The following is a 17,204-nucleotide window of genomic DNA, read 5'->3' as shown; positions in this document are numbered from 1 at the left end:
TGAATATTACAGATACACCAAGGAAAGAAAGGAATCGGGTTTAGATAGCACTTCACCGTGACATCCTAAAGCACGTCATATCCAACAAACCGCTTTTCAAGTGTAGTCGCTGTTGTAATTTAAGCAAATGCGGCAGCCAATTCGTGCACAGCAAGGTCCCACAAACAGCAATAAGTCAAATGAAGATATAATCTGTTCTGATGATGTTGGAGTAGTAACTCATTGACTGAGAAAACACTCTTTAGCGTACAGCAATATAAACTCTCCCTTTTCACCACATGCATTTTTCCAATCCAGTCCATGTTTGGATAATTAAAATCTGCTACGTTACAACTCTCTTCTGAATACATACCTCTCTAATTTGGCCACAAATTTTCTCTTCGAGTTCCTGTCTAACGTGGGAATTCTGCCCATCATGCCCTCGTTAGGCCCAATGGAATTTTACTGAGAGTTGGCCTGAGGGTTATGTTTTGGGCCTAGCAAAGGCCTCAAGTTGCAAAGATTGCTAATTGATTTTGGAGGGAATCGAGAACCTTCTCTTGCACAAACTTTACTCCTCCAGTGATGAGAAAGCTTCAAGGTTTCAATCCTCGGCCCATTAAGTTGCCTCAAGGTTTCACTATCGGAGTGGTTAGGCACTGCTCCAATTTTCCTATCGGCAGTCGTTGGTGGGGGGGGGTGTGGGCACCTCCACCGCACCCACACCAGCCACAAATATTTAAATGACCCCATACCCGCAATTTGGGATAGAGGCCATGCCCTTACTTGCAGGTGGACTAACTTACTTCTAGTGGTGGAACAGGGCCATTTGTGTCTGGTGCGAGTTTGTGGCCCAAAGGGACTTTTGGATGAGACGTCAAACCAAAATCCATCTTCCTGGTCTGGTGGCTGAAGTGGACATTCACGATCTTAGGCTAAAAATGATCTTGGCAGCCTCCTGGGGTGGGTAGATCTGTTGCAGAGCAGGACTTGCACCTGCCCCATGGATGTTCCCCTGATCCTGTCCCAAATCCAGGGATCAGAGAGCATTATCATATTTTGGACAGTGACCTTTCATCATTTTCAGCGCTACTGAGGCACTCATCTCGGCAGACTTGAGGAAAGGAGGATGGGTTGTCATTGTGGTAATTTCCCAACACCTGTGAGAGCTGGCTGGAGATCTTCAAAGAAATGTTTGAAATGGCACAGCATCAGACCCCGGAACACTGATACATAGCGCTGGGGGCAACGGAGGCGGAATTCCGATGCATAGGATCATCCCACCTCTTTCTGTGACTTCCGCAGGGAAAAGGGCAGAAACAAAGTACAATTTTCCATCTGAAAATCAGAGGGATATGGCATGAGGTGACTGAGAGGCCTGACAAGTCTGGACTATTAGCATTCGCTGTGCAGTTACCAACGGTTTCAGGGGCGATTAAAATCCCACCTGGATCCCGCTGTCTTCAATTTTAACCTGTTCTGCTGAGCAGGTGGCAAAGCCACCCATGAAGTCGGCGAGATCCTTCTTTAAATACACAGGTCGGGGACTGATGACATAATTGGGCCTTGACTGCAATTTTAACTCTGGCCTGAACGGGGAGGCCACTGTGGCTTTCACGCCAGGTGAAGACAACAGGAAGAGATGCCAGGACCAGACGAGACCGTCTCAAGTAAGTTTTTTTCGTTTTCCTTGTGAGACCGGAGCACTCCTCTGAGCCCCACATATTAGGCTTTTCCCTCTGCCGTGCTCCCCTCCCTTCCCTCCTGCGAGACTCTCCTGAAATCTGCTCCTCGGGACTTACCTTTCCCCCTGGCGAGCCTCCCTTTGGTGCCGGCCGGCGGCCTCCTGCCCCCTGAACATCTATTCCCGCCCATCGGCCAATTGTCGCTCCCTGTCCGCCTCGGGCGGGCAGCTGACCTGCAGCGTGCAGATGAGTTAAATCACCCGGGCTTCACGCTGCTGAGGTCGGGGGTGGTGGAGTGGGGGGGGGGGCTTTGGCACTCGTCCACCACCCCTCCATCTGCCGAATCCTGCTCCACGTTAAAATCAGGGCTCGTGCTTTATTCCAAGAGATTGTTCGATCGGTTGGAGGAGAGCTGGTGGGACGAACTGCACGTTACAAGTACAGTTACGCTATACTCTAGGATTAGTCTAATGAAGCTGCGCTTTACAGTTCCACCTGATTTTTGTAAGACAATTTGGCTGTTGTTCCTTCCACAATCGCTGATCTATCTGAAGTAGGGTGTGGGGATGAAGCACTAAAATCTAATCATGCAGCGCAATTAGAATGATCAATAATCCCTGGGGTGCATCCTCTCTGCAAGGGCAGATGGTGAAAAAAAGACACAGATATCAGATTGTAAGGATGCAGAATCCTCACGGAAACAGTCATTGGGCCATTGGACAAGAAAATGGTATGAAACCAAAGCGGTCATCATTTGGTAAAACCGACATCATTAGTTCTGAAGAAAGGTCTTCGACCTGAAACGTTAACTCTGTTTCTTTCTCCACAGGTGTTGCCTGACTTGCTGAGCTTCTCCAGCATTTTCTGTTTTTATTTTTATCATTAGGTTAATCCCTTTGGCTGATTATACATATTCTGAAGCCCCTCGTTCCTGGTTGTCCTTGTCAGCACCAAGGTGGCTTATCAGAAAATCGTGGGTGCATCACCCACAATTTTTTATCCATTGAAGGTTAGAGAGATAGAACTTAGATGGAACTTGCATTTATATAGCGCCTTTCCCAACCTCAGGACGTTCCAAAGCACTTTACAGTCAATGAAGTACTTTTGAAATGCAGTTGTAATGCAGGGAAACGCAGCAGCCAATTTGCGCACAGCAAGGTCCCACAAACAGCAATGTGATAATGACCAGATAATGTTTTTATTGATGTTGGTTGAGGGATAAATGTTGGCCAGAACGCCAGGGAGAACTCCCCTGTTCCTCTTCAAAATAGTGCCATGGGATCTTTTACATCCACCAGAGAGGGCAGAAGGAGTCGTGGTTTAACGTCTCATCCAAAAGACGGATTATCCTATTTATAAATGTTTATCCTATTCTTTCCAGCAAGCCAATACTTCTCCCTTGCACTGTTGTTAAAGACGTTGTGTAAAGAAGAGAGAGAGCTCCAGGGGTGCGACGAAGGAATTTCAGCCCAAGACCACACAGTCTCTCAATTCTTTGTTGTAAACGTGACAGCTGGGAGCCATCACTCCCATAAAAACAACACTTTGACAAAGAATGACATGGCTTTAGTGATCTACTTAGACTGCGTTCTCAAATCAGAAGCAAAAAACATTTTTAGTTCTTAAAAGCTTTATTCAACTTTCAGGACTGAAGTGCAATTTGAGGAGAGGTAAAAGAAAACTGGTATAGAAATCTTCTGACAGTTGACCTCTAGCCCCAGGGAGCTTGATCCAGAGAACCCAAACCTCAGACTTTTTTAAAAAAATGAGAAGCCAAGATAAAGTGCCAAGGTTGAAAAGAGCAGGAGGGAAGATGAGGTAAATGAAGTCGTACTGATTATTTTTTTTTTAAATCTGTGGATTGCAGGAGGAAGCCAAGACCTGGAAAGGTAAATGGTCCCTAGACCCACATACATGCCAGCCAGCTGTGATTGGTACAGTCAACCTTATAGGGGCCCAGGCTGAATGCCTGCATTCGTGGTCAAGCAGACCAAGCATCTCCCTTCAAAGCAATTTGTACCTGAGTCCCGTTCGGAATGATTCCAGCCATTGCATACTGCTTTAATGTGGGGGCTAGAGTGCCAGCATTGACTGAGGGGAAGGGTGCCAGCATTAACTGAGGGCAAAGGTGGCAGCATTAACTGAGGGGAAAGGGTGCCAGCATTAACTGAGGGGAAAGGGTGCCAGCATTAACTGAGGAGAAAGGGTGCCAGCATTAACTGAGGGGAAAGGGTGCAGCATTAACTGAGGGGGAAAGGGTGCCAGCATTAACTGAGGAGAAAGGGTGCCAGCATTAACTGAGGGGGAAAGGGTGCCAGCATTAACTGAGGGGAAAGGGTGCCAGCATTAACTGAGGAGAAAGGGTGCCAGCATTAACTGAGGGGGAAAGGGTGCCAGCATTAACTGAGGGGAAAGGGTGCCAGCATTAACTGAGGGGAAAGGGTGCCAGCATTAACTGAGGGGAAAGGGTGCCAGCATTAACTGAGGGGAAAGGGTGCAGCATTAACTGAGGGGGAAAGGGTGCCAGCATTAACTGAGGAGAAAGGGTGCCAGCATTAACTGAGGGGGAAAGGGTGCCAGCATTAACTGAGGGGAAAGGGTGCCAGCATTAACTGAGGAGAAAGGGTGCCAGCATTAACTGAGGGGGAAAGGGTGCCAGCATTAACTGAGGGAGAAAGGGTGCCAACATTAACTGAGGGGAAAGGGTGCCAGCATTAACTGAGGGGAAAGGGTGCCAGCATTAACTGAGGGGAAAGGGTGCCAGCATTAACTGAGGAGAAAGGGTGCCAGCATTAACTGAGGGGGAAAGGTGCCAGCATTAACTGAGGGGGAAAGGGTGCCAACATTAACTGAGGGGAAAGGGTGCCAGCATTAACTGAGGGGGAAAGGGTGCCAGCATTAACTGAGGGAAAGGGTGCCAGCATTAACTGAGGGGAAAGGGTGCCAGCATTAGCTGAGGGGTTAGGGTGCCAGCATTAACTGAGGGGGAAAGGATGCCAGCATTAACTGAGGGGAAAGGGTGCCAGCATTAGCTGAGGGGGAAAGGGTGCCAGCATTAACTGAGGGGGAAAGGATGCCAGCATTAACTGAGGGGAAAGGTGCCAGCATTAACTGAGGGGAAAGGATGCCAGCATTAACTGAGGGGAAAGGTGCCAGCATTAACTGAGGGGGAAAGGATGCCAGCATTAACTGAGGGGAAAGGTGCCAGCATTAACTGAGGGGAAAGGGTGCCAGCATTAACTGAGGGGAAAGGGTGCCAGCATTAACTGAGGGGGAAAGGGTGCCAGCATTAACTTAGGGGGAAAGGGTGCCAGCATTAACTGAGGGGAAAGGGCGCCAGCATTAACTGAGGGGAAAGGGTGCCAGCATTAACTGAGGGAAAGGGTGCCAGCATTAACTGAGGGGGAAAGGGTGCCAGCATTAACTGAGGGGTTAGGGTGCCAGCATTAACTGAGAGGAAAGGGTGCCAGCATTAACTGAGGGGAAAGGGTGCCAGCATTAACTGAGGGGAAAGGGTGCCAGCATTAACTGAGGGGGAAAGGGTGCAGCATTAACTGAGGGGAAAGGGTGCCAGCATTAACTGAGGGAGAAAGGGTGCCAGCATTAACTGACGGGGAAAGGGTGCCAGCATTAACTGAGGGGAAAGGGTGTCAGCATTAGCTGAGGGGGAAAGGGTGCCAGCATTAACTGAGGGGGAAAGGGTGCCAGCATTAACTGAGGGGGAAGGGTGCCAGCATTAACTGAGGGGGAAAGGGTGCCAGCATAAACTGAGGGGGAAGGGTGCCAGCATTAACTGAGGGGGAAGGGTGCCAGCATTAACTGAGGGAAAGGGTGCCAGCATTAACTGAGGGGAAAGGGTGCCAGCATTAACTGAGGGGTTAGGGTGCCAGCATTAAATGAGGGAAAGGGTGCCAGCATTAACTGAGGGGAAAGGGTGCCAGCATTAAATGAGGGGGAAAGGGTGCCAGCATTAACTGAGAGGAAAGGGTGCCAGCATTAACTGAGGGGAAAGGGTGCCAGCATTAGCTGAGGGGGAAAGGGTGCCTGCATTAGATGAGGGGGAAAGGGTGCCAGCATTAACTGAGGGGGAAAGGATGCCAGCATTAACTGAGGGGAAAGGGTGCCAGCATTAGCTGAGGGGGAAAGGGTGCCAGCATTAACTGAGGGGGAAAGGATGCCAGCATTAACTGAGGGGAAAGGGTGCCAGCATTAGCTGAGGGGGAAAGGGTGCCAGCATTAACTGAGGGGGAAAGGATGCCAGCATTAACTGAGGGGAAAGGTGCCAGCATTAACTGAGGGGAAAGGATGCCAGCATTAACTGAGGGGAAAGGTGCCAGCATTAACTGAGGGGGAAAGGATGCCAGCATTAACTGAGGGGAAAGGGTGCCAGCATTAGCTGAGGGGGAAAGGGTGCCAGCATTAACTGAGGGGGAAAGGATGCCAGCATTAACTGAGGGGAAAGGTGCCAGCATTAACTGAGGGGAAAGGATGCCAGCATTAACTGAGGGGAAAGGTGCCAGCATTAACTGAGGGGGAAAGGATGCCAGCATTAACTGAGGGGAAAGGTGCCAGCATTAACTGAGGGGAAAGGGTGCCAGCATTAACTGAGGGGGAAAGGGTGCCAGCATTAACTGAGGGGAAAGGGTGCCAGCATTAACTGAGGGAAAGGGTGCCAGCATTAACTGAGGGGGAAAGGGTGCCAGCATTAACTGAGGGGTTAGGGTGCCAGCATTAAATGAGGGAAAGGGTGCCATCATTAACTGAGGGGAAAGGGTGCCAGCATTAAATGAGGTGGAAAGGGTGCCAGCATTAACTGAGAGGAAAGGGTGCCAGCATTAACGGAGGGGAAAGGGTGCCAGCATTAACTGAGGGGGAAAGGGTGCCAGCATTAACTGAGGGGAAAGGGTGCCAGCATTAACTGAGGGGAAATGGTGCCAGCATTAACTGAGGGGGAAAGGGTGCCAGCATTAACTGAGGGGAAAGGGTGCCAGCATTAACTGAGGGAGAAAGGGTGCCAGCATTAACTGAGGGGAAAGGGTGCCAGCATTAACTGAGGGGGAAAGGGTGCCAGCATTAACTGAGGGGGAAAGGGTGCCAGCATTAACTGAGGGGGAAAGGGTGCCAGCATTAACTGAGGGGAAAAGGTGCCAGCATTAACTGAGGGGAAAAGGTGCCAGCATTAACTGAGGGGAAAGGGTGCCAGCATTAACTGAGGGGGAAAGGGTGCCAGCATTAACTGAGGGGAAAGGGTGCCAGCATTAACTGAGGGAGAAAGGGTGCCAGCATTAACTGAGGGGGAAAGGGTGCCAGCATTAACTGAGGGGGAAAGGGTGCCAGCATTAACTGAGGGGAAAGGGTGCCAGCATTAACTGAGGGAGAAAGGGTGCCAGCATTAACTGAGGGGGAAAGGGTGCCAGCATTAACTGAGGGGAAAGGGTGCCAGCATTAACTGAGGGGGAAAGGGTGCAGCATTAACTGAGGGGAAAGGGTGCCAGCATTAACTGAGGGAGAAAGGGTGCCAGCATTAACTGAGGGGGAAAGGGTGCCAGCATTAACTGAGGGGAAAGGGTGTCAGCATTAGCTGAGGGGGAAAGGGTGCCAGCATTAACTGAGGGGGAAAGGGTGCCAGCATTAACTGAGGGGGAAGGGTGCCAGCATTAACTGAGGGGGAAAGGGTGCCAGCATTAACTGAGGGGGAAGGGTGCCAGCATTAACTGAGGGGGAAGGGTGCCAGCATTAACTGAGGGGGAAGGGTGCCAGCATTAACTGTCACACAATGCTATGACCCAAGTGATATTGGGCTTATATTATTACCTCGATCCAGATTTACAATATATTTCCCACAATGTGGTTATTTGCACCTAAGCAGCATTGAGTGTGAGAAATCGCAGTGTGTGTCAGGTATCCTGTATTGCCACGGACTGTGACAGGGAGGAAGGGTTAAATTCTAAAGAGTCACTTTGCTTATTGATATCAATCAGTAATCGATCAGAGTAATCGATCAGGGTTATCAATAGCACTACACAAAGGAGAAATTTTAACCATTTGAATTTCAGTAAAATGCTCTTTATCATCTTCTATCAGCAGTTCCCCTCCTGCCTACCTGAGGTCAATGACCCAGCAGCTGCGCATATGACCCCGATGCCCATCCAAATTATGATGATTGCCCTGGTCGCGATCGGGGACAGAGGCACAGGGGGGCAGAACACCCACCCCACTGAAGTTACGTCACCAGGAGGGCATGTCGGAAAATTAGCCACAGCACCTCCCTAATCTCAGCAATTATTCTGCCAATTGTTCCATAAAATAATCTGGAGTTTCCTCCTTGGGGTAACCCAAATATTAGACCTGAAAATACGTCCAATGTCACGCCCATTTTGCTGACGTCAAGTTACGCCCATGTATCCTCCCAATCTCATTAGAATACGCCTGAACTTAAAATGGCCGTAAATCAGCGTAAACAATTGGGACCCAGGGAAAGCGTCGAACCCACACCAGTGTATTTTCTTCTTTAAGTAGGAAAATTTAAGTTTCAACTCATTTCACCATCACTCATGCACATCAGGCACAGCATGTTTAGGAACCTGCAATCGGGGGAAGCTTTTCAATTTTTTATGTGAATTATACTTAAGTCATAAAAATTCCAGTCAAAGAAACAGAAAAGAGAGAGCGAGGTCTCAGTGAGGATATTTTTTTTTAAAAAATGCTTCAAAAATTACAATGAAACACCAGAAGAATGACTTTCTTTCCCGCTACGCCTGAGAATCTGGTTGCGATGCCGAGAGACCCCACTCTGAGCAAGCACAATTGGAGGACGCTCGCATTTGAGTGTCGGGGGCGTGGCCCTGATTTGTGGGCAGAGATTCGTTCAGACGAAGGGATTGAGGGACGTACGTAAAAGATCGAAGAGACTCGGGCTGTAGTTAAGTGCATAACTTATTTGCGCCCAAAATCCCGCAATCTTTTAAGCCAGGTAATTGGTTTGCACCCCATTCACACATCTCACTGGGCGCAAATGCAGAGGAAATGCAGCAGACAATTTGCACACAACAAGCCCTCACTGTGTCTCTACCCTTCTGATTGCAAGTCCTGTTTGAAGCTTGTTAATTTTTGACTTGCGTCCTCCAGTTCTGCCCTCACAGTTCAATAACTTGCTTAAACCAACGTTCCGACCAAAACTAGTTGCCTCATCTGTACTGAGCCCTTGAGCAGCAGTGTTCTGTAATGATTAGTCTGAGCACATGCAAGTTAAACAGAGGATCTTTCATTAGTTCTTGTACTCACAGCCTCTGATGAGGAGATGCCGAGCTCTCCCAGATACATGAAGGTTAATGCCCCTGTTGTCAGAATGGATTGATTGCAAATGCTCCCCCTGTTGAGTCACTTCAATGAACATGTGTTCAGTGCTTGATCTGTCTGATAGTGCAAGAGACACCTTTTATTAGTCAACAGGTATTTGACGTCTGGGTCCAAAATTAAATCAAACATAAGGAGATCCAATCAAAGGAATTATTTTTAGATATTATTTTTGTCACCTATTATTTCAAGATAAAAAACATTTAAAAAGAGATTACAAGCAGTAACAGGAGTTGGCAAACATCCAACAATTGTCAATCCATAAATTCAGATTATCAAAAAACTTTGAGAAAAATCATATTTTCAGATCGACACAGGGACAGGAGTAGGCCATTCAGCCCCTCGAGCCTGTTCCGCCATTCAATTAGATTATGGATGATCTGTACCTCAACTCCATTTACCCGCCTTAGCTCCATATTCCTTGATACCCTTACCTAACAAAGATCTATCGATCTCGGTTTTGAAAGCTCCAATTGACCCCCAGCATCCACAGCCCTTTTGGGGAAGAGAATTTCAGATTTCCACCACCCTTTGTGTGAAAAAGTGCTTCCTGATTTCCCTCTTAAATGGCCTAGCTCTAATTTTAAGATTACGTCCCCTCGATCTTGATTCCCCCATCAGGGGAAATAGTTTCTTTGTATCGACCTTTTTGAATCATTTTAACATTTTAATTACTTCAATTAGATCTCCCCTCAATCTCAAGGGAATGCAAGTCAAGTTTATGCAATAGGTCATAAATTTAACCCTTTAAGCCCCAGTATCATTCTGGTGAACCCCCTCCAAGGCCAATATATCCTTCCTGAGGTGCGGTGCCCAAAACTGAACTCAGTACTCCAGGTGGAGTCTGACCAAGGTTCTATACAACTGAAACGTAACCTCTCCTTTGTAATCCAGCCATTTTAAGATACATGGTATACGTTTTCAACATGACATTGTCGGAAATGAACGCATAATCCAGGATGGCACTTCACTGCAGTACTGAGGGATTGCTGCATTTGCTGGAGGTGCCGTCCTACAGATGAGACGTTAAACCGAGACTCTGTCCGCCTGTTCAGGTGGGCACAAAAGATCCCATGGCACGATTCGAAGAAGAGCGAGGGAGTTCTCCTGCTGTTCTGCCCAACATTCCTCCCTCAACCACCACGAGAAACAGATTAACTGGTCATTCATCTCACATAGCTGTTTGTGAGGCCTCATTGTGTGCAAATTGTCTGCTGCGTTCGTCTACATAACAACAGTGACTACATTTCTAAGAGTGATTCATCGGATGTGAAGCGCTTTGAGACATCCTGAGGACGAGATAAAGTGCTAGATCGTACAAACATACAAACATACCAAATTGACGGGCAGGAAAAGACCAGCTGGTCCATCAAACCTGCCCCACACCTTATGATGCCTGGAGCATCATAACATCTCTCCCTCCCTCCCTCCATCCATCCCTCTCCCTCCATCGATCCATCGCCCTCCCTCCATCCCTCCCTCACTCCCTCCATCCCTCCCTCCCTCCATTCATCGATCCATCCATCCATTCCTCTCCCTCCCTCCATCCCTCTCCCTCCATCCGTCTCCCTCCCTCCATCCATCCCTCTCCCTCCATCCATCCATCCCCCTCCCTCCATCCATCCCCCTCCCTCCCTCTCTCCCTCCATCCATCCCTCTCCCTCCATCCATCCATCCCTCCTTCCTTCCCTCTCTCCCTCCATCCATCCCTCTCCCTCCATCCATCCCTCTCCCACCATCCATCGCCCTTCACCATCCATCGCCCTTCACCATCCTTCTCCCTCTCTCCCTCCATCCATCCATCTCCCTCCATCCATCCCGCTCCCCTCATCCATCCCTCCTCCTCCATCCATCCCTCCCCCTCCATCCATCCATCCCTCTCCCTCCCTCCTTCCATCCCTCTCCTTCCCTCCTTCCATCCATCTCCCTCTCTCCCTCCCTCTCCGACCCCCCCAGGCGATCGACCAGCCCAGGAGATCACATGGACCATGGATAAATCATAGATACAGTTGTGCAGTGCATTGGAGTTTCAAAAGTGATGCACCTTCAAGTGGTAGGAAGAATTTGCATTATACAACACCTTTTATGTTCACAGGAGATCCCAAAGCGCATCACAGCCAATGAATTACCTTTGAAGTGTGCTCACTGTTATATAGCAGGCAAACACAGCGGCCAATTTGTGCACAGCAAGGTCCCACAAACAGCATTGAGATAAATGACCGGCAGAAATTACACAGAGCAGCGAACCAACAATGCTCGCCACTCTATAGATTTATACTAACCCACTAACGTACCGCGGTCTTTACTGGGTGCAATTGCTCGAAAAGGAAGCAGAGAAGAGCCCAGCGTTAGCTCAAGCGAAGCCGGGACCCATGGGAGAAGTGAGAGGATCGCTCTCGCTCCTCGAACAATCAGATCGCAGCATTTTTGATAAGCTGTGAAACTGTCTCTGCAGATTTCGAACGTGAAATCCAGGAAGTGAAAGGTACAACATTAAAATCATTTGTAAAAACAGTTATAGACAGTGAAAAAAAGAGGGTAAGAATGAATCGAATCAAATAAAAGAGACAGAAAGGAAAAGAAAAATTTTTTTTTTAAAATTTTACTTTATTTTTAATGACCAAAAACTATTAAAATGAGGAGTAATGAGAGTCCACTTTTTTAAATGTTAATTTTTAGTTGTTTGGCAGTCATTAAGACTTACCACGCTGTTAAAACTTAGTTTAGACCAGGTATTTTTAAGCGTTCCTGTTTTGTGATGATATTAGTTACTTTCCAGCTGGGCAGAAGAACAAGCTGATTTTCCTGATTGCAGCATGGGAGATCCCTTTAATTCGAAGCTGTCATATCGCTGGTGAACCACTAGGAGCGAGTTTTCCGGATTTCCGCGTGTCACTGCACATGTGCAAACGATTTTGCCACTAACGTCGGTGAGCGCTGTTGAGCTCCTCCATTATTTTCTGAGCGATTTCTGCCCCATTGTTTTGGTTGAGGGATGAATGTTGGCCAGGAGCCAGGACACTGGGAACATTCCCTGCACTGCCTTGAATGGCACCATAGAATCTTTTATATCCAGCTGAGCATAGAAATCATGGAATCATAGAAAGTTACAGCACAGAAGGAGGCCGTTCGGCCCATCGTGTCCGTGCCAGCCGAAAAAGAGCTATCCAGCCTAATCCCACTTTCCAGCACTTGGTCCGTAGCCCTGTGGGTTACGGCACTTCAGGTGCACATCCAAGTACTTTTTAAATGAGTTGAGTGTTTCTGCCTCTACCACCCTTTCAGGCAGTGAGTTCCAGACTCCCACCACCCTCTGGGTGAAAAATATTCTCCTCAGCTCCCCTCTAATCCTTCTACCAATTACTTTAAATCTATGCCCCCTGGTCAGTGACCCCTCTGCTAAGGGAAATAGGTCCTTCCTATCCACTCTATCTAGTCCCCTCATAATTTTATACACCTCAATTAAATCTCCCTTCAGCCTCCTCTGTTCCAAAACAAACAACCCCAGCCTATCCAATCTGTTGTCATAGCTAAAATTCTCCAGCCCTGGCAACATCCTTGTAAATCTCCTCTGTACCCTCTCTAGTGCAATCACATCTTTCCTGTAATGTGGTGACCAGAATTGTTCGCAGTACTCAAGCTGTGGCCTGACTAGTGTTTTATATAGTTTTAGCATAACCTCCCTGCTCTTATATTCTATGCCTTGGCTAATAAAGGAAGCTATTCTGTTATGCCTTTTGAACCACTTTATCTACCTGTCCTGCTACCTTCAGGGATCTGTGGACATGCACTCCAAGGTCCCTTTATTCCTCTACACCTCTCAGTATCCTCCCATTTATTGAGTGTTCCCTTGCCTTGTTTGCACCCCCTAAATACATTGCCTCACACTTCTCTGGATTGAATTCCATTTGCCACTTTTCTGCCCACCTGACCAACCCATTGATATCTTCCTACAGTCTACAGCTTTCCTCCTCACTGTCAACCACACGGCCAATTTTTGTATCATCTGCAAACTTCAAGCCCCCCACATTCAAGTCCAAATCATTAATATATACCACAAAAAGCGAGGGACCTCGTACTGAGCCTTGCGGGACCCCACTGGAAACAGCCTTCCAGTCGCAAAAACACCCGTCAGCCATTACCCTTTGCTTCCTGCCACTGAGTCAATTTTGGATCCAATTAGCCATTTTCCCTTGGATCCCATGGCTTTTACTTTTTTGACCAGTCTGCCATGTGGGACCTTGTCAGAAGCTGTTTAACATCTTATCCAAAAGACAACATCTTTCACAGATTTGAACTGACTGAGACAGGAAGTGGGAAGCAAATATTATAATTAGCAGTTGCACAGTGAAAGACTGACTCCGATATCATCTGCTGGCCTTGCAAACAATTCCCTTTGTTACATAACTGCCTTTTCCAATTTGAACTTCAGACCATCAGAAGAGTGGCTTCCAAACTTCTCTATATAGGGGTTCAACTGCATATACCGACACACTCCTGGGGACTCCCTCCAAATATTGACACACCCCTGGGGACCCCCTCCATATACCGACACACTCCTGGGGACTCCCTCCAAATATTGACACACCCCTGGGGACCCCCTCCATATACCGACACACTCCTGGGGACTCCCTCCAAATATTGACACACCCCTGGGGACTCTCTCCAAACACTGACACACTCCTGGGGACCCCCTCCATATACCGACACACTCCTGGGGATCCCTCCAAATACTGACACACTCCTGGGGATCCCTCCAAATACTGACACACTCCTGGGGACCCCCTCCAAATACTGACACACTCCTGGGGATCCCTCCAAATACTGACACACTCCTGGGGACCCTCTCCAAATACTGACATCCTCCTGGGGACTCCCTCCAAATACTGACACACTCCTGGGGACTCCCTCCAAATACTGACACACTCCTGGGGACTCCCTCCAAATACTGACACACTCCTGGGGACTCCCTCCAAATACTGACACATTCCTGGGGACTCCCTCCAAATACTGACACCCTCCTGGGGACTCCCTCCATATACTGACACATTCCTGGGGACTCCCTCCAAATACTGACACACTCCTGGGGATCCCTCCAAATACTGACACACTCCTGGGGACCCTCTCCAAATACTGACACACTCCTGGGGATCCCTCCAAATACCGACACACTCCTGGGGAGCCCCTCCAGAAACCAACACACTGCTGGGGACCCCCTCCATATACCGACACACACCTGGGGACCCCCTCCAAATATTAACACACCCTTGGGGACCCCCTCCATATACCGACACACTCCTGGGGACTCCCTCCAAATACTGACACACTCCTGGGGACTCCCTCCAAATACTGACACACTCCTGGGGACTCCCTCCAAATACTGACATCCTCCTGGGGACTCCCTCCAAATACTGACACATTCCTGGGGACTCCCTCCAAATACTGACACACTCCTGGGGACTCCCTCCATATACTGACACATTCCTGGGGACTCCCTCCAAATACTGACACCCTCCTGGGGACTCCCTCCATATACTGACACATTCCTGGGGACTCCCTCCAAATACCGACACACTCCTGGGGATTCCCTCCAAATATTGACACACCCCTGGGGACTCCCTCCATATACTGACACACTCCTGGGGACCCCCTCCATATACCGACACACTCCTGGGGACCCGCTCCAATTATTGACACACCCCTGAGGACTCCCTCCACATACCGACACACTCCTGGGGACTCCCTCCAAATACTGAGACACTCCTGGGGACTCCCTCCAAATACTGACACACTCCTGGGGACTCTCTCCATATACTGACACATTCCTGGGGACTCCCTCCAAATACTGACACCCTCCTGGGGACTCCCTCCATATACTGTAACATTCCTGGGGACTCCCTCCAAATACCGACACACTCCTGGGGACTCCCTCCAAATATTGACACACCCCTGGGGACTCCCTCCATATACTGACACGCTCCTGGGGACCCCCTCCATATACCGACACACTCCTGGGGACCCCCTCCAATTATTGACACACCCCTGGGGACTCCCTCCACATACCGACACACTCCTGGGGACTCCCTCCAAATACTGACACACTCCTGGGGACTCCCTCCAAATACTGTCACACTCCTGGTGACTCCCTCCAAATACTGACACATTCCTGGGGACCCCCTCCAAATATTGACACATTCCTGGGGACTCCCTCCAAATACTGACACACTCCTGGTGACTCCCTCCAAATACTGACACATTCCTGGGGACTCCCTCCAAATACTGACACACTCCTGGGGACCCTCTCCAAATACCGACGCAGTCCTGGGGACCCCCTCCAAATATTGACACATTCCCAGATGTCCCCTCCAAATACCAACACACTCTGGGGACTCCCTCCAAATACTGATACACTCCTGGGGACCCCCTCCAAATACTGACACATGCCTGGGGATCCCCTCCAAACACTGACACACTCCTGGGGACTCCCTCCAAATACTGACACACTCCTGGGGACTCCCTCCAAATACTGTCACACTCCTGGGGACTCCCTCCAAATACTGACACACTCCTGGGGACCCCCTCCATATACTGACACATTCCTGGGGACCCCCTCCAAATACTGACACATTCCTGGGGACTCCCTCAAAATACTGTCACACTCCTGGGGACCCTCTCCAAATACTGTCACACTCCTGGGGACCCCCTCCATATACCGACACACTCCTGGGGACCCCCTCCAAATATTGACACATTCCCAGATGTCCCCTCCAAATACCAACACACTCCTGGGGACTCCCTCCATATACTGATACACTCCTGGGGACCCCCTCCAAATACTGACACATGCCCGGGGACCCCCTCCAAACACTGACACACTCCTGGGGACTCCCTCCAAATACTGACACACTCCTGGGGACTCCCTCCAAATACTGTCACACTCCTGGGGACTCCCTCCAAATACTGACACATTCCTGGGGACCCTCTCCAACTACCGACGCAGTCCTGGGGACCCCCTCCAAATACTGACGCACTCCTGGGGACTCCCTCCAAATACTGACACCCTCCTGGGGACTCTCTCCAAATACTCACACACTCCTGGGGACCCCCTCCATATACTGACACATTCCTGGGGACCCTCTCCAAATACCGACGCACTCCTGGGGACCCCCTCCAAATACTGACACCCTCCTGGGGACTCCCTCCATATACTGACACATTTCTGGGGACCCCCTCCATATACTGACACACTCCTGGGGACCCCCTCCATATACTGACACATTCCTGGGGACCCTCTCCAAATACCGACGCACTCCTGGGGACCCCCTCCAAATATTGACACATTCCCAGATGTCCCCTCCAAATACCGACACACTCCTGGGGACTCCCTCCAAATTTAAATTTATTAGAGTCTTTTGAGGATGTAACTAGCAGGGTAGATAAAGGGGAACCAGTGGATGTCGTGTATTTGGATTTTCAAAAGGTATTCGATAAGGTGCCACATCAAAGGTTGTTACGCAAGATATGGGCTCATGAGGTTGGGGGTAACATATTAGCATTGATAGAGGATTGTTTAACAGACAGAAAACAGAGAGTAGGGATAAATGGGTCATTTTCAAGTTAGCAGGCTGTAACTAGTGGGGTACCGCAAGGATCGGTGCTTGGGCCTCAGCTATTTACAATCTATATCAATGACTTAGATGAAGGGACCGAGTGTAATGTATCCAAGTTTGCTGACGATATAAAGCTAGGTGGGAAAGTAAGCTGTGAGGAGGACACAAAGAGCCTGCAAAGGGATATAGACAGGTTAAGTGAGTGGGCAAAAAGGTGGTAGATGGAATATAATGTGGGGAAATGTGAGGTTATTCACTTTGGTAGGAAGAATAGAAAAACAGAATATTTTTTAAATGGTGAGAAACTATTAAATTTTGTTGTCCAGAGAGATTTGGGTGTCCTGGTACAAGAAACACAAAAAGTTAGCTTGCAGGTACAGCAGGCAATTAGGAAGGCAAATGGCATGTTGGCCTTTATTGCAAGGGGTTGGAGTACAAGAGTAAGGAAGTCTTACTACAATTGTACGGGGCTTTGGTCAGACCTCACCATGTACAGTTTTGGTCTCCTTATCTAAGGAAAGATATACTTGCCTTAGTAGCAGTGCATCAGAGGTTTACCAGATTAATTCCTGGG

The sequence above is a fragment of the Heptranchias perlo genome, chromosome 1 (genome assembly GCF_035084215.1).
Source record: "Heptranchias perlo isolate sHepPer1 chromosome 1, sHepPer1.hap1, whole genome shotgun sequence".
NCBI lineage: Eukaryota > Metazoa > Chordata > Chondrichthyes > Hexanchiformes > Hexanchidae > Heptranchias > Heptranchias perlo.
This window is presented reverse-complemented; position numbering follows the sequence as displayed.